We start from the raw sequence: 18,546 nt of genomic DNA, 5'->3' as shown, positions 1-18,546 counted from the left end.
TTTCTCAACTTGATCTGTCCCTCTCAGCAGAACGACAGGGTCCTTGTGCTAAAGCATAAGGGTGTATATAGGCCAACTGCCCCCTATAGCCTCAAGCACAGCTGCCTAGACAAACCCAGCCATCACTGGTCAACTCCAACCCACCCCTTAGATGCATGAAAAATAAGACATAATACTTTTAAGCCACTGAATCTTAGAGTGGATTGTTATGCAAAAAAAGTGAACTGGGGTCAAGTCCTCTTATCCCCTATTGTGTTCTGTGGTCAATACCACTCTATTGAGAGACTGTAACATACTCAAAGTAGATCATGTATGAATTTTGTTCTCAAATAATTTTCAAATTTTGCTCTTATGTAATTTTTTTAAAGAATTTATTTATTTATTTGACAGAGAAACATCACAAATAGGCAGAGACGCAGGCAGAGAGAGAGAGGAGGAAGCAGGCTCCCTGCTGAGCAGAGAGCCTGATGTGGGACTCGATCCCAGGACTCTGGGATCATGACCTGAGCTGAAGGCAGTGGCTTAACCCACTGAGCCACCCAGGCGCCCCTTGTCTTATGTAATTTTTATATAAATAAAACTTCATGTTTGTTTTCAGTCATTTTATACCACTTTACCCAGTTCAGATACTACTCAATTGATATGAAATACTGATATCATGTTTAAGATGCCACCACTCTATTTCCTTGGCAGGCGATAAGTACTACGGAACTATCATTAGCTCTTATGGTCCTCAAAATTCAATATACTAATGTAACTGCATGTTTTCATCATCTAATTCCTCATCATCTTGCGGTCAATAGCGACTACATTACTTGTGAACTAATCAAATTTAATTGATTATTCTCATTTCTTTATTTGATAAAGCCTAAAAGACAATATGAATTTGTAAACTGTTATTTTTGGGACGCCTGGGTGGCTCAGTTGGTTAAGCAGCTGCCTTCGGCTCAGGTCATGATCCCAGCGTCCTGGGATCGAGTCCCACATCGGGCTCCTTGCTCAGCAGGGAGCCTGCTTCTCCCTCTGCCTCTGCCTGCCATTCTATCTGCCTGTGCTTGCTCTCTCCCCCTCTCTCTCTCTGATAAATAAATAAAATTAAAAAAAAATAAATAAAAATGTAAACTGTTATTTGCAAAATATCCTAGACACACTGAAATAGGTAAAAAAAAAAATGTGACTTTCAGTGAAAAGAATCTTTTCTTTTTCTTTTAAGAAAGCTGATATTATTTCCTTCTACATGTAAAGAATACAATAAGGATATATAGCTTTTGATAATTTGGGGATGTAGAGGAAGGGAAATGATACACAAGATACAGTGTTACTCATCAATGGAAAGTATTTAATATACATTTGTGTATATATACACACACAAAGCATGGATGAATGGATGGAAGGAAGGGGAGGAGAGAAGTGAGGATGTAGAAAGAGGCTAAAGACTGGGGCACCTGGGTGGCTCAGTGGGTTAAGCTGCTGCCTTCGGCTCAGGTCATGATCTCAGGGTCCTGGGATTGAGGCCCGCATCGGGCTCTCTGCTCAGCAGGGAGCCTGCTTCCCTCTCTCTCTCTGCGCCTGCCTCTCCATCTACTTGTCATTTCTCTCTGTCAAATAAATAAATAAAATCTTTAAAAAAAAAAAAAAAAAGGCTAAAGACTGTTAACTCTCACCCCAACAACCAAAATAAGCCTGATAAACTATGAAATCATAGTTTTTAGAAACCCATCAGAGAGCTGGGGATGCACAGAGATGGATATGAACCAAACTGCAGAAGTGAATGAATCCTTCATAGGAAAGGAGAAACCAAGGGCCAGTGGCACTTCTTATTTGGAGAATGTCAGAAGGAAGACAAAGAATCAGCCATGGATGGAGATAAGGAGGACTCAGCCTGGCTTGTCACAGCTGCATGTAGGCTGAGTGATAGATCAGAATGCTGATAGTCCCCTCAACCCCTCATAAAGCAAGCCTCTGCCTGTCTGCCAACCTTTTCCCATGGGTCTTCACCAAGGGCGGGGGTCGTTTATTGAGTGTACAATGTAGAACTAGAGAATGAAGGGAAATTCACCTAAGGCTCTCTGAAATTTCAGTTTCTAGAGGCTGTGGGTGACCAGGGCAGCTCAGAGAGAACTCTGCAAGGAATTCTTGGCGTCCACAGGGTGTAAAGGCCACCTTCCTTGGTAGGCTTGGATCAGGCATAGAAAACCAGGGGCAGGACTGAGAACAAAAAGAACTCCCTAGGGGCCCAAAGACTTGCCATCTAGACTACAAAGGAGAGCGAGATCTCTCACACTTCAAAAAGTCCTGTGTCTATGAACCTGCGAAATCTTGCCAGTGGTCAGAGCTCAAGACCTGTTGAAGGGAAAGATCCGAGCTTGCCCTCAAAGGATTAGTAATAAACTGAATCATGCAGAAGTTTCAAGCTTCCAAGCCCTGCCCTCGCCCAACCATGAACTGACTCAGTCCTAGCTTCCCCCACTGGTCTACAAGAAGAGGCATGTACTTTTTGGAGGTGAATGTTATTTATTTAAGGCTTTACTGTTCTTTACATACAATGTATGGTGTTGTGCCTGAGTTTTCTTGTCTGAGAGACCACCAAGGAGCCAAGCACCAATGCAATCACACGAAGGTTTATTTGACAAGCTTAAGCTTGGGCCCAAGTACACCCAACACAGCAGAGTAGGGACTTGGATGCCAAACCAGATTACAGTCAGAGTTTTTATAGGCAGAGTAGGGGTGGACTCCGCAGTGGGTGAGGACAAAGGGGATTAGGGATGGCATAAGTTTCTAAGGACTTACGGAAGCAAGGTCTCCAGGACCTTGAGGGGCTAGCTATTGTTGGGAGAGAGGTTATTTATTACCAATAATAAAAATCTTCTCGTGAGACTCTTTAGATGTATATTAGTGGGCCATATACTTGGGAATGATTCTCGACACTATCTTGAAGGTTTAGAGATAAAGTTAACTAAAGGAATTGTTAAAGTAGACTTAAGGATTCTGGTCGGACCTGTTGGGATAGGGGATCAGGTCAGGCTAGGATTGTCCTTAGCAAAACCTCAAGGTGAGGGCAGGTAAGTCCCCAGGGGAAAACCACTCTGTCTGTTTCAAGGGCTTGTCAGTGGGTGAGGAATTTTAATGATTTTCTTCTGCCTCTGTTTCTCACATCAGCTAAACTTGAGGTGGGATGGCCTTAATTTTCTCGGCCTCCACATACAGTATGAAACCAAAAAAATTAAAGACACAAGAAAGTCAGTCATGGTTTGATGAAAGCAGATGCACAGATGACTGAGATGGACGATTATTTGTTATATAATTCATGAATATTCTATTACTGGCAACGTTTCCTTCACAGGGATACATTAATGAACAGGTAAACAATCCTAGCACTCAATGAGAGGTGCAGAAATTTAAAAAAAAATTCTCTTGTTCTAAAAACATAAAAAAATTCTTCATATTTACTCCATTCCTGATCCTGACTTAGATAGTGAAGCTGCAAAACAAAGTAAAGCTAGCTCATCTTCTCATGGAGCTTACAGTCTCCCGAGAAAGACAGACCTATAAATAAATATAAAACAACCCAATAAGTGCTACCATAGAAGCATAAAAAGAATGTTAGCAGAAAGCAAGGACCATGAAGTTAGAAGAGTCAGGGAAAGCTTCAAAGAGAAAGACGTCTGAATGGACGTTCTTTCGGATGGATGAGTGGGATGTGCTCACGGATGGAGAAGAGACAGGATAAGGGAGGATATGAAAGAATGGAAGTATGGTCTAGTTTCAGAATCCTACCAGAAGTCCAGTGGTTTTAAACAGCACAGGGCTGATGGAATATGTTGGGAGAAAGGGAGGTAGGCAGGAAGGAGATGTGATTGGACAAGACATCTGGAGCCAGAATGAAAAAGCCTTTAATACCACATCAAAGACTATGGAAGGCTTTTAAGCAGGGAAATAATGAAATCAGATTTTACATTTGTGACAAATATTTCTAGGACCTGTAACGCTATATTATTACTGTTTATAAATTAGCCTCTACCTGATTATGAGCATTGGGTGAGAAAAGATGACAGGAATTGATCAAAGACAAAAGGAAATAAGATTTGAGAGATGACATTAAGAAAATTCCCTGAGCTTTATCCTGAAATTGTGATCTTTATTACTAAAATTATCACACAATACCATTTTTACGATTATCAATCATGAAGTTTTTCATATGGCAATACTGGTTCAACTTATTTTCACACACGGACATACATCAAAGTTGACTTTTGTAATTCCAAAGTAGACTATGTTTGAAAAAACGCAATGCATAATTTCATGAAGACTCAGATAACTCCGAAAAAGAAGGGTATCAGTCAGGGATGTGTTAGGCTGTACGTATTGCTGAAAAATCATGGTTTAAAAAAAAAAACAAAATGAGGCTCCTATACTCACTCAAGTCTAAGGACTGGCAGCTCGGGACAGGTTAGTGCCCCAATAATGCCATCAGGCACCCAGCGATTTCCCCCATTTTCCTGCGTGCCGTCCTCACATGCAGCTTTCCCATTCATACTTTCAAGAAGGCTGCTGCGCTTCCACGCATTGTATTCACATTGGAGCAGAAAACAAGGCAAGATTAAAGTGCCAAAGGACATAGGGCTAAAGGAACAAGTTAGCTGAGTGTGTCCATTTTAAAAAGCTTTCCTGGGAGTCCTGCCAAGTGAATTCCACTTGCATTTCATTGGCCAGAACTAGGTCACTGGCTGTCTCTAGCTATGGGTGGGGGTGTGGGGTATAAGAAGGTGCATCTGTGTAGCTAGGTTTACTGCCACCCTGACCAAAATTCTGCTAAAGGAAGGAGAGAACCATAGATTTGGGAGGGTAATGAGCAGTGTTTACCACAGAGAATAACATAAAATCTTGCCCACCTCTCCTGTTAGGTTGCAACCCAACTGCTAAAAGACATATGCTGAACACCCTGCATGTCTGTGAGGGAGACAGACTTTTCTCTTCTGTAGGTAGTTCATGAATGTGGGCTGCTTGAAAGAATGTTCCCAGAATAATATAATTTGAACGATGAACTTCAAACACAGAAAGCAATTTTGGAAGTTTACCTAAATTCATCACATACAAAAGGTTCCTAGCAGTCACTACAAAGGGTTGGCAATTTTATACACTGTGTATATCAATACTAGTGAAAGTATGCCCACTTGTTACAAGTCCAAGTAGCAGAAGCACAAACACCTGCACATGTTCAATATTCTAGATGCTTACCAGGAATGGTGGGACAAGCCAGCTGCTACTTTCCTTCCTGCCCAAATATTTTCCAAATATTAAGCTATTTTTGTTATTGCAAAGAGGTAACAAAATTCACAGAACTAAGCTTTTAACAATTGGCTACTATATTTATGACAGATGGCCACATTTACAATTATTAACAGTCTTGCTACTGTTTGAATATAAAACCCCAAAAAGCTACATAAATTACATGCTCAGTTGCCTTATTTCTAATTTAACTTAAGGGCACAAGAATTAATTTGATCTGTTTTAAATATTTGCAATAGGATGAATTCCATGACGTATGTAAGGATAATACTGAATTCACTGTCTTCCATTTCTTGCCACTAAACAATATATCAGCTTGCTTTTCTACTGAAATTGCATAAAATAGATAGGACAGCTAATTTAAACAGTTGTTTGCACATTCAATATTTATAACCCGAATCTTGCATGACTGACTGGAAGCAGTGAGTTAGAAGGTTTAGCTCAGCTGCTGCCTGGAGTGATGGATGGCCTCGAAGAATTTCTTGTTCACTGACCAGATCAATCACATAACAGAATAAAAAAATAAGATCAGCCTTAAACTAGATTCCCAACATTTCCATCTGTATGCAAAACTGTTACAGGAAGAAATGTATCATAAAACATAATGTGAAGCTACTTAAAAACAATAAAAATCCACCAGAGATGCTGTAGAATACAAATAAAAAAGATAGGGTGACAGAATGATATTCTGTGTTTTAACTGAATATTAACCGAGACTTTATTATATCTATAACCCAAAAGTGCTGTCAATTTATAGTGATATTTTGATTGAGCTCAGACACATAAGTAAAAGGGTTTTTTACAAATCATTGAAAAGGCTGCAATTTGGGGGGCAGTATTTGCAGCTGAATTTTATTTAATTGAACTAAAAGGTGGTGTTGTGGCAATTATTATATACTGCAGTTTTTAATTATTCCAATGGCCATTCTAAAAAAATGAGTCTGTTAAATAATGAGTGAACAAACATCTGACGTTTCAAATGACCGTAATCCTTTCATGAATGGCTAACTCCAAAACACCTGCATTAATGGGGGAAGGCAGTAGTACTGCATGTAGGCCACCGCTAGTAAGGCCCTGCTTAGTGTGTTTGTGGGTTTGACTGGTTTGTGCGAGTCTGTTGTGAGCTTGCCTTTCCAGCTCCTCATTCGGTGATGTCAGTTTGGTAGCTTGAAAGCAGCCATAGGGAGAATGTTTACATCACAGAAATTAGCAAATGTGAAACATCCGGGATCCTTCCTAACCATGCCCCCCCCACCTCCTGTAACCTGTGTGGTTACAGAGCTCACTGGTGAACATGCACCACCATGCGACCTTGTGAGCTGTTCCTGGGATCAAGGTTGGGGCTGGGCTAGGAGGCTGAGGGGACCCAGAGCTGAAGAGGATAAGGTTGAGCTCTTGCTGAACAGGTGCAGGTGCAGGGGTGGGCAGGCTCGGACCCTGGATAATCCTGAAGGTGCCCTGGGGGATCTAAGGATGTCCATAGGATGACAGCAATGGCATCTGCCACTTTCTGTGGCCCTTGGGCATTCAGCTTCTCTTCTTGAGCAAGTTTACCCTCCCTATGAGTTCAGGTGAGAGAATGAAGAACAGGTGGGAAATTACAAGAAAAGAGAAGGAAAAGGAAGGAGGAAAAAAAAAAAGCAAGAAATAATGAAAAAGAAAAAAGAAGCAGAGGGCAAAGGGCAAGAATAAAAAAAAAAGTGGGCAGGAAAAGGAAGGCAAAGAGAAGAAAAAGAAGACAAAGAGGAGGAAGGATGAAGAAGGAGAGAAGAGAATGAAGAAACAAGACGGAGGCAAAGAGAGAAAAGAAGCCAGAGGAGGAGAGGGGGGGAGTCGTAGGAAGAGCAGGGAGGGGGAGAAGGAACAGGGGCTTTCAGACTTCTCCGCACTGGCAGAATAATGTCCAGAAATGCTAGGTGCACCGTGAGCCCTTGGGTCCAAACTGAAGAGATGGAGGCTCTTGAGCCGAAGAGCGACCCTTCCACCACTCAGGTGTCTTTGCCTCTTGAGAGGCCAGAGCTTAGGGTTCTTTTTTGAGGCAATGGTTGAGGAAAACCTGACCATCTTTCGACAGGGAACAGAGGCCAGGATGAAGACAGAGGCCAGATTCTGGCCTCCTCGTGGGCAGTGGTTTTCAGAGGTCAAGTGCATCAGCAATACCTAGAGGAGAATGTTCAAACACAGACTGCTGGCTTCTCTCTCAGCACTTCATGAATGGGGCCTGAGAATCTGCAGTTCAAATTCCCAGGTTGCTGCGGCTGCTGGTATAAAACACTGACTTTGTAAAATAAACATATCCTGGAAATGACCAGGGCCCACACCTAAGACCTTATTTGTGAACATCTTAGCAAGAATTCAAATGAGAGAAATTCAGGCTAATAATGAGGGGCAGGAGTCCGGAGACGGGAAGAAAGGCATCACGAATTAATTTTTCCTGCTTACAGTTATGTCCTCGGCTGACTGTGGCATTCATAAATGTTCCTCTAGTAGCCAACTCTGGAGTCTGACTCACTCCTTGAAATCTCCATACCCTCAGGGCTAGGTCTTCTGAAATCATTTTTATACCAATGAGCACAAGTGAACTGAACAGGAGCGAATGCCTGACCCAAACTAACACAATCATATTCTCTCTCTAGGTATTTTGAAATTGCCTGGTAGGACTGGAAATGAAGCAGAAACACAGAATAGCAGAGATGGAGAGTACTTAAGGCTTTCTAATGCTGGCTTCCGTGCCCAGCTGCACTGCCGTCCTTGGGCTTCATGTGACGCTTCAACATACCTGTGTTTGATGCCCCTACTGTGTTTTAATTCACTCCAACTGGCTTGGTTAACTGAGAGGAGTCAAATGGATCTAGCCCCTCTTCACCACTGTAACAATTTCACTACTGCAGATGAATTCACAGGCCCTGTGACACACAGGACAAATGTTGCTGATTCTGCTATTTTAATCCTTATTAGTAGCCTATTCCAGGGTCTATCACCAAGCTGTGGAGGAAACAAACACACCTTTCTGCCCATTTCCTTTTGTTGGGTGTTGGAAAAGTTTTATGCAGGCATCCTTCTTGCCAGTTCTTCTTAATCAAGTAAAACAGCTATAACTATTTATTTGTTACTAAGAATATCAATTAGGACTGTCAAAAGTTAACAGAACAACTAATTCAAGCTAGCTCACTTAATAAAATTTATTAGCTCATGTAGGGCAGGCTTCAGGGTTGACTGGTTAAACTGCTCAAAATGGTCATCAATGACCCAATTTATTTCTGTTTCTCCCCTTCTGCCACGTGGATCAGCTCTAGCCTCATGGTCACAGAACAGATGCCAGGTGCAAATGGTACTGCTAATCCAGCAACTGAAACAAGAGCCCGAAAGTTCACTCTGATTGGGCTAGAGGAGGACAGAGTCCCACTCCTAAAAGAATAAATGTGGCTTCGTGGATAGAATGTGCTAACTGACCTATCAATCAAAACCCACAGGAGCGGCTATGTTGTCATCAGTTTTACTAGAAGCAGACAGGCTGCCATTAGACAGGGGGATATATCCAAACAAAATTCAGAAAATTTTAGGAAGAGAAAAATGTGGCAAAGTATGCCAGGCAGAGAGCCAACAAATGTCTATCCCACTTGTTTCTCATATGTGTAATTAGAAAATTACTTTTAAAATGCACTTTATTGGGGCACCTGTGTGGCTCAGTTGGTCAAATGTCTGCCTTTGGCTCAGGTCATGATTCTGGGGACCTGGGATGGAGCCCCTTGTCGGGCTCCTTGCTCAGCGGGGAGTCTCCTCCTCCCTATGCCTGCTGCTCCCCAACTTGTGCTCTCTGTCAAATAAGTAAAATCTTTGAAAATAAAATAAAATAAATTTATTTTAAAAATGCACTTTATTGGGTGCCTGGGTGGCTCAGTGGGTTGGGCCTCTGCCTTCAGCTCAGGTCATGATCTCAGGGTCCTGGGATCGAGTCCCGTATCGGGCTCTCTGCTCGGCGGGAAGCCTGCTTCCCTCTCTCTCTCTCTCTTTCTGCTTGCCTGTCTGCCTACTTGTGATTTCACTCTGTCAAATAAATAAATAAAAATTTAAAATAAATAAATAAAAAAATAAAAATAAAAAAAATAAAAATGCACTTTATTTTGCAACCACTATAGTAATAATTGGTTTCAGGCAAGAATCATCATGCTAAACTAGTAAAGGAAAGCTTGATAAGGACCAAGGTGTTTACAAACTATCAAGGTATATCCCCCAAATGACTTATTAATTTAAAGAGAAAAATTGTAACTTTGCCAAGAGGAAACCTGGCAGACATCATTTTAACCAAGTGATCAAACTGAACACCACCTATAATAGAACAAACTGACATCATATGCCTCTTGATAAAATTCACTGAGGATACAATATCTCTTTCAGAGTATTTCTAAAGCAAAAAATGTATAACCTGAGTCTAATAAGGAAAACATCAGACAAACTCAAATGAAAGGGCATTCTACAAAATAACTAGGCTGTACCTTATAGAAATGTCACTGATGTAAAAGACACAAAAAGGCTGAGGAATCATTCCAAATTAATGGAGACTCAAGACAAATGCAAACCAAATGCAATGTGTAATCCTAGACTAAAACCATAACTGCTATAAAGGACAGTAGGTCTATGCCATGGATACTAATACTGCATTAACACTGAAAAATCTGATTTTGAAAACTGTACCATAGTTATGTCAGTGAATGTCTTTGTTCTTTAAGGAGGTACATATTAAAGTCTTCAGTGAAGGAGTGTGAGCTCTTTGATTCACTCCAAAATAGTTTGGGGAAAAATGTGTATGTACACACATGCACACGCATACACATACATGCAGAAGATAAAAGCAAATGTGGCAAAATATTAATAACTGGTGAATCTGGGTAAAAGATACGTGGTAGTTCTTGGTACTGTTTTTGCAACTTAAGCTTTAAGTTCAAAACTGCTTCAAAATAAAAAGTTTAAAATATTTAAAAATTATTTTAGACTGCATGTTCCTCGATTTGTCTCAAAGCATGAGGTATTAACTACCACTTAAGTTTCATAAGGGCAAAAGAGCTGACAATAAATCATAATTTTCTTTTAACTTATTTATTAGAAACTCAGCTGGTAAATGATGGTATGTCTAGGCCAAAGCCTGTTGTTTCTTTTTCTTCTTTGCACCCAGCCAGACTCTATTTCCCAGACTTGGATGCTGTTACAGGGGTGTATCTGAGTTCCTGCAGAGGAATGTGACCTCAAATATCCTCCCACGTGACTCTCTATTCTGTCCAGATACAAAAGATCCAGTAGAGGACTATAAGGTCCTCGATGGAAGATGGAAGGAGTATGGGTCTCTAAATGACTGTGGGTGGTCAGAGCCCCTACCACTGGCCTGAACTGTGGCAAGAACAGAAAACAACCGGTAGCAGTGTTAAGCTACTGAGATTAGATTATCTGTTATAACAGCCTACCTGATTTATAAAACAGATTAATACAAAGGGGACACTTAAGGAAAATGCAGAGGATTCATGTGTTTGCTTTTAGAACATGCTTTAGAATAGCAGTACTCCAAGTGTGGTTAAGGGACTCTTAGTTCTCAAAGGGCAGTTTGGGGACCCTCGGGAGTCTCCAAGACATTTTCAGGGGCTCTGTGATGTCAAAACTATTTTCAGAACAATACTACGATGTTCTTTGTCCTTTTCATTCATTCTCTTATAAGTACTTGGTGGAGTTTGCCAGAGCTGACATGATGTATAATACCAAAAGAGGGTGAATACAGAAGGTAATACGAAAATACACCTGTCTTCTAGTTAGGCAAACATTAAAGAGATTTACCGAAACATAAAACAATGTCACTCTTTGCTAATTTTATTTTTGCTTAGAAAATACAGATATTTTATGTTACTTATTCAGAGTTACTTAAGCTAGCAGGTAATGGGGTTACTATTTCTAAATAATAATTATCTTTTAAATTTATTTTTAATTTCTAATATGATAAATACTGACAAATATAAATCACATAAACAAAAACTCTTTGGGGTCTTCAATAATTTTTAAGTGTGTAAAGAGGTCCTGAGACCAAAAAGTTTAAGAACCACTGTTTCACAACAAGTATGAGTAGACCTAACAGTCACATCACTCTAAATAAAGTAAAGCCATATTGTTAAAATATAAGAGATGGGAGAGTGAGGACCCTCAGCTGACCCCTAGTAACTGAAAAGCAGTGCCTAGAATATGGTAGGAGCTAAATATATAATTGTGAAATTAATACATTGTACAATGGGAGCATATCCACATTTAAGATTGTTGTGATAACTGAATGAGACAACACATGTATGTGTTTGTGCCTATTATTCACTAATTGTTCACAATTATTCACTATTACTCTTTAGGTAAGATTTTCTATGTCTCCACTCCACTTAGAGTCTCTGAAGCTGAAACCAAAGATGAAGTGGCTGGCTGAAAGCCAATCACTGGCCTGGCTGTAATCCCGATTATTCTTTCATATCTTTGTGCTGGAAGGTACACCGAGTGAACGTGGTCAGACAGTGACGGGTATGAGAGTTGTAGGGACATTGAGGGAGGTACTGGGAGCCATATTTGCCCATACATGTAATGGCAAGTAATCAGAGAAAGCTGGTCTGCAGCATGAAACAGAACTGAGCAGACTTACAGGATAAGAGATGAGAGAGTAGCGGCCAGAGGGAGAGAAATTACTGACAACTTTCGCCTCTGAAGAGACCTATATCCATTTGTGCAGTTGGGTTCCATAAGATCCCTCCATGTTCTTCTACTTCTCCTTTTACGTGACATAATTTAATAATGTCCCTAACATCCCAATGATCCTTAAAAGTAGTTTTTTTTTAACCTTGCTAATCCTGACCCAAACACAGAATTAAACTGATTCTTGGTGGTTTTTACAGGATGGGGGTTAGGGAGAAATAGAAACCTGGATTATAGTAACAGAATTCATTTTCTACAATATAGAGTCCAAAGTACTTGCAGAAATAACCTCTCTTTCAGAGTGTCAGAAACCATGATTAGAAAATCATACTACATCTTTACCTTTTTCCACGCAAGCACTAAAAGGCAGCAAAGATGTCAAACAAAGATGCTAGGGAGTCAGGAGTTCTGGATTTAGTGTTGGTTTTGCCTCTAAGAAACTGTGTCTTGAACAATGTCACATCCCCTTTCTGAGTCTCAAGGTTTTTTTCTATAAAACATAAGGGTTGGATAAGATTTGTAGACTCCCTATAATAATAGAGAACTGAACTTCTAAAATGTTTTAAAAGTTTATTCTAACACATCAATTTCTAAAATATAGTGAATTTGTACATTTTATTAAAAATCACTGTTTATGGTATAGCAATAATCACATATGGTTTTAAGTAATTTATTTCCCAAGTTATAAATCAGTGGCAGTTAGCCTTAGGAAAAAGGGGATGGTACTCTCTATGTATAGGAAACAGAACAGCTGGTCCTATTTACTGCTAACACACGTAACCAACCTCCAACTATACTGAGGATTTTCTGTCACTGTCATTGTTTCAGTTTATTATAATAGCTTTTTAAGTATGAAAGAGATATAAAACGTAAGATCACTAATGCGTTCCTACTTGGTTTTAATTAAAGTTCTCTGGGAGTTCTGTTAGGGGCTTATAATCAGAGCTTTCATTGAAGAGCCAAGTGTGATGCTCCTTAGTTTTAATCCAGCCTTGAGATCATTTATTTGCATATACTCCTACCCACAGAACCATTTTGAGAAAACTCAAGAGAATTTATTTCTCCTTACTAAGTTCTTCTGCCTTTCCTCATTCTTTGAAATGGTTACTATCCTGACAGTAGAGGTATAGCTAAGAGAAATGCAGTTAATACTTGGCAGAGCAAATAAAAGGTTAAATTATGGCTTGGTCAATACTTGCTCAGGAACTAATTGTTGACAAGAGGAAAGCTGGATACTGCTCACTTGCTCGAATTCTCATTTCTCCTGTACCTTTTCCTAATCCAAGAACCACCCTGATAGTATATCAACAAATTTCAGTATAATATGATACAACAAGTATTACTGAGGACCTACCATGCACACAGAATTCTTTTAAGTGCTGTGCTGACCACAGTAATGAGTAAGTTGTCCTGACCCCCAAAGGAATCATATATACAAGGAGGGGAATACTCCAAATGGAGAGACCACTGCAACCGGAAAATAGGGGGAGGATGTGGATACATATTTGGGTTTGACCTTAAAGAGTGATCAGGGTTTCAAAAGGTGAAGAGACAGGATCAGGTTGGATGACACCTTAAGCCAGAGGCTTAAGAGCATGTGGGCTGTCCAGCAACCAGAGTGTCTGAGGCAAGGGGAAGGAGTGGAATGAGTCATGGAGGAAGAGGTGTCTAAGGTCAGATCCAAAAAGGCCAGGGGTGCCCAGTAACCACCAACTCTGTAGGGCTTGGGCTGTGGCAAATCTGATGGGCTTCATGGATCTAGGATGTCTAAGATCAAAATTGAAAACTTAAAAGTTCAAATACTGATCATTTAAAAAGTAACAGCAAATGTTGAGTTCCCGGAAAGAGAAGACTTAAATGTAGTTGAAATCTGCAACATCAGCTTTATTTGGCTCTGTATTACTGCTCAGTTTTAAAGAGAAGGTCGAACCATCTCAGTGCATTTCAACCTTCTGAGGGAAAAACAGCATTCTCTCTTCGTATAAAACACATAAACATCATCATCCCAAAATATATATAAAACTGAAAAAAAAAGGGAGAACATACCGTTCTGTTTGAAGTAACAGAAGTGACTGACAGTATAAAAATCAGTGCATTAGAAAATTTTAAACATTCTTTCCAGCTACCTCCAAAACTTCAATGCTATGAATGGAAATTATAAATGGAAGTATCACCATCTTACCAATTTTATTTATTTGACAGAGAGATCACAAGGAGGCAGAGAGGCAGGCAGAGAGAGAGAGAGAGAGAGGAGGAAGCAGGCTCCTGGCTGAGCAGAGAGCCCGATGTAGGGCTCGATCCCAGGACCCTGAGACCATGACCCGAGCTGAAGGCAGAGGCTTTAACCCACTGAGCCACCCAGGTGCCCCACCATCTTACCAATTTTAAAGCACCCATCTCTTCCTTCTTTTCTTCCCCCCAAAAAAGTACACCACACCACAAACTGAGATCAACTTAAAGGAGGTCAACAATGCAAGGAATCGGAAATTGCCCAGGGAAGGAAATGAACATTTACTGTGTGTACACTATGTGCCAGATACTATGTTAGATCTCTGTGAACAACTCAAAGTCCAATAAAGTCTGTGGCTGCCTACTGGCAATAGCTGGGCAATGTCTTTTCACATGGGACTTAGAAATTCAAAGTTAGATGATAGTTCCATTGGGATCCAAATGCATTAGCCCCTGAAGATCTCATGGTCTAGTTAGGGTACAGAGTTGGTTACAGTGATACGTAAGTAATAGGACCATTATGTGACAAATGCCCTAGCAGACTTATGTGTAAGCACTGTTGTAAGGTATGTTTGTGATTTAAAAATATATTTCAATCCAAATATTTCTGTGAGTCCAAATAAAGACTCTAAAATATCTGCACAGCCAAGTAGGAAACTCTACAATTTAAGAGGAAAAAAATTGCAAAAATCAGGAATCCTAGAGATACCAGCCCTCCCCACTGGGAGGCCTGCAATTATTACCGGATGACTTAATGAAAGCCAAATGAGTTCATAGTTTCATGACATATTTTAATTGCTAACAAGGACGTTTTCTTCCATTCTAGAATGCTCCATTAATGAAAATTCCTAAATTATTATACATTTTATAATGGGGACTCTAGAAATCCCATAACATACACATTGGATAGTATTTTGTGGATGTTTAAAATTATTTTATTTTGAATAACTGAAATATTTAAGTGCCAAAATAAAAACAAAATATAGTAAGGGGGGGACTGCCTGGGTGGCTCAATTGGTTAAGCATCCAACTCTTGATTTCGGTGCAGGGTCATGACCTCTGGGCTGTGAGACAAGAGCCACGTCGTTGGGCTCTGTGCTCAGCGCAAAGTCTGCTTGAGATTCTCTTCCTTTTCCCCTCCCTCTGCCCTTCCCCCTGCTTGTGCTCTCTCTCTCTCTCAAATAAATACATCTTTAAAAAAAAAAATACAGTGAGAAGGAAAGAGAAACAAACCAGATGAAACATTTCTTCTGACAATAAAAAGTGAGCTATATATCAATGGCACTGAAGAAACCTATCTTTCCAACTCTGCCATATTAAAGAAGTAAGAGCATTTGGAAGATATGGGATTTGCTATGAGTTATCTTTAATCATCCCTGTTAGTGAAGGAGAACACAGGCTGTAGTAAACAGCAAAAGCCTACATCTTATACCTTAAACACTGGAAATCTATGTGCTTTATCTATGTCTCCCAGGGCCTGTTTATTCACTGATGAACCTTCCTGTCTATCTGTGGTTGGTTCTGCACTTGGCCTGGTCACCTGTAAGTCCCTTCAAACCAATGCCCTAAGCTGGGAGCTCCTGCAGTTGTCTTTCAAATAAACCGCCAGCATCCATAACCAACAGATGGGAGACTCTTCTTTTCATCTTCATGTTGATCACTTTCTTCCAGATGGAATACCTGCATGAGTCAGTAGTCAAAAAAAGCTTTCCCATCTCTCTTCAGGGACTAGTACCATGAAAACTTCACAGGGAGAAGAGGCACGCCCAACTTGTTTCAAAACGTCTGCCTTCGGGTCAGATTACGATCCCAGGGTTTTGGGACCAAGCCACATGTGGAGCCCACTTCTCCCTCTGCCCCTTCACCAGCTCATTTTTCTCCCTCTATCTCTCTCAAATAAATTTTAAAAAATCTTTTAAAAAATGTTTTAGAAGAACAATCTAAAAATTAAATATTTTAGCACTTAGAGATATAAAAATTATGAATTAACTATTCAGTTACCATTTGGCATTATGAATTTAATCCTTGTAATTACTCAATAAATAGGTATGAATATCTCCCCCATTGTACAAATAAGGCTGTGACACAGCTCAGCATCTTGCCCAGGGCAAAACCAGTGACTCCCAGGACTCTGCAAGCTGACCCATCACAGGACTTTGACTTATGCCCTGACGGTGTTTAGGGCAATAATTTAACTGCAGAGCACTGTAACAAGTATATGACCTTTAATTAGGATTTTGCATAATAAATTAATTAGTGTAAGAATACTTCCTAATATTTACATAAGTGCAATTTTTCTTTTGCTAGTATTGTGTTTTAGCTTTCAGAATGTATCTAGGTTATCTAAAGAGTACTGTCAAGATAATTTAGAAAAGTAAAATGAACCAAACTAATAACCAGAAAAAAAAGATTTCTCAAAAAACACTTATTTAATAGATAAGGAATATGGCATCTGATTTATATACCTATCACATGTGTTATCTAAATCTCCTACATAGAACCTATTTTAAGGCATGCAAATTTAATATATTATGAAAGACACTATGCAAAGCATCTTAAAGTGCTCTCCTTACTAATGCATGTAACAAAATATACTGATTATGCAAGTACATTTAATTGGATATAATTAAAATAATGAGATTTAAATACTGATGATTTTAAAAAGAAAAAATAGAAGTTGGAATTAGCCATGAGCTACATTCAAAATGTTAATGAAACTTGCAATGTCATGACCACTTTAGTACTCGATACTCCTACTAGTTTGAGAAAGAGCAACACCTGGCCATTTTTGCCAGGTTCTAAAGACACAGTTTAGAGATGTGACATAAAATATTTTATTGGATAATAGAATACTTGGCTCTTGGATAACATTGTTTTTACACATTACTAAAGAGATATATAGAAACCGTTCTTTTCTCCAAAGAAAGGGATCAAAATGACCAAAAAAAACAAAAACATCTATTTTCCACAGGAAGAGTTATTTGTGCTTGGTTAAATGGATATAATCTCAAAAGCTTTTGCCAGTGTCATTCTAATGTAAAGGTATAAAATTTAGGTATTCTTTCAACCCTGGTGGCTTTAAAGTGGCTGAAGAAGACGGATGCCATGTGAAAAGAACAGGTCTGTGGCTGGAGACCATATTTCCTTTACTTGGTATAAAATTTCAGAGAAGTCTACCGTCCCCAATGTTACTCAAGAAGAGACAAGACAAAACTCAATAGGGTAGAAGGGCCTAAAACTTCTATTAAACTTCTCTTTTGACTTCTTTGTCTAGCTCACTAGCAGCAATACAGAAAAGGTTGATACAGGGAAAACTTTTATTAAATTACCTTGAGGCTAAAGCTTTGTTTTGTGGGATGGGTATGTTTCAATTTTCCCTTTTACAGAAACGAAAGAGGAAACTTTAAGATCCACATGGACTTCCTAGTATTTCTTAGGAAAAAAACCAACATCACAGATTAACTCTGACAATTAAAACAAAAGAAAAAAACTCACATTACCATTTACTGAAGAGGAAATTGAGACAGAAGTTAAGTGCCTGGCCCAAAGGCATATAACTAGGGGATACAGCAAAAGGATGAGAGAAAAATTCTGGAATGAGCATTCTCAGATGGAATTCTAGGTTAAAAATCATTAAATTCTACTCAGATATAAATTCAAATTCAGAATACTGCAATGAAGACATCATAAAGGATCAGCAGGTATTTTGTTGTTGTTGTTTTTAAGAATTTACCTCATGAGATTCCAAATGAAAGCAGTACTCCAAATACCTAAAGGCTCAAAATGCGAAACCTTCTGGCAATAATATTTCCCAAGACCTGCAGGCTAAGCATCCCCCACCTCTCCAAATAGCACATGATGCCCACCACCAACTTCATAGTGCTTTCATCCCATCTCCTGAAAAGGCACTGGTTGAGATGAGTGAAAATGAGAAAAATAATGTCAATTCACTAGAGGCATTAACAGTATAAAATGCCTCTCAGAATTCATTGAAATAATGACAAAATCAGGATAGAGAAAGGAATTAATGCAGCTCAACAATATTCAGTAAAATGAATGCAATTCCTGTCAAAAAATATAATATTCCAAAATCATTTAATGTGACTGACAGCATCAAATATAGCAAAATGGATTTCTATTTCAAGATGCAGTTGGTTCTTTTCCAAGAGCTCAGGTTCGTGGTGTTCCTCCCGTGCACCAGATGTCTGCCCCCAGGCTCTGAAACACCTAACAACCCACACAAGGGAGCCGCTGGCTTCCCACTGCCATGCACGGAAGAGATCACAAAAGGAAAGAATTCTCAAAAATCTGTTGTTT

The 18,546-nt window shown here is 39.5% G+C and overlaps 1 protein-coding gene across 7 annotated transcripts in view; it reads right to left on the bottom strand.

The window, feature by feature from the left end:
- CFAP20DC (CFAP20 domain containing) overlaps positions 1-18,546 on the bottom strand; it is a 249,301-nt gene that overhangs the window by 211,595 nt on the left and 19,160 nt on the right. Inside the window, exon 4 of one of the 7 annotated variants that reach the window (XM_045078314.1) lies at positions 12,343-12,490. The exons of the other annotated variants lie outside the window; for them this stretch is intronic. The gene's annotated coding sequence lies outside the window, so the exon portion shown is untranslated. The remainder of the gene's footprint in view (positions 1-12,342; positions 12,491-18,546) is intronic. 7 annotated transcript variants of the gene reach the window in all.

This window comes from Mustela putorius, unplaced genomic scaffold (assembly GCF_011764305.1).
Source record: "Mustela putorius furo isolate JIRA1106 unplaced genomic scaffold, ASM1176430v1.1 tig00000095_pilon_pilon_pilon, whole genome shotgun sequence".
NCBI classification, from domain to species: Eukaryota; Metazoa; Chordata; class Mammalia; order Carnivora; family Mustelidae; genus Mustela; species Mustela putorius.
This window is presented reverse-complemented; position numbering and strand designations above follow the sequence as displayed.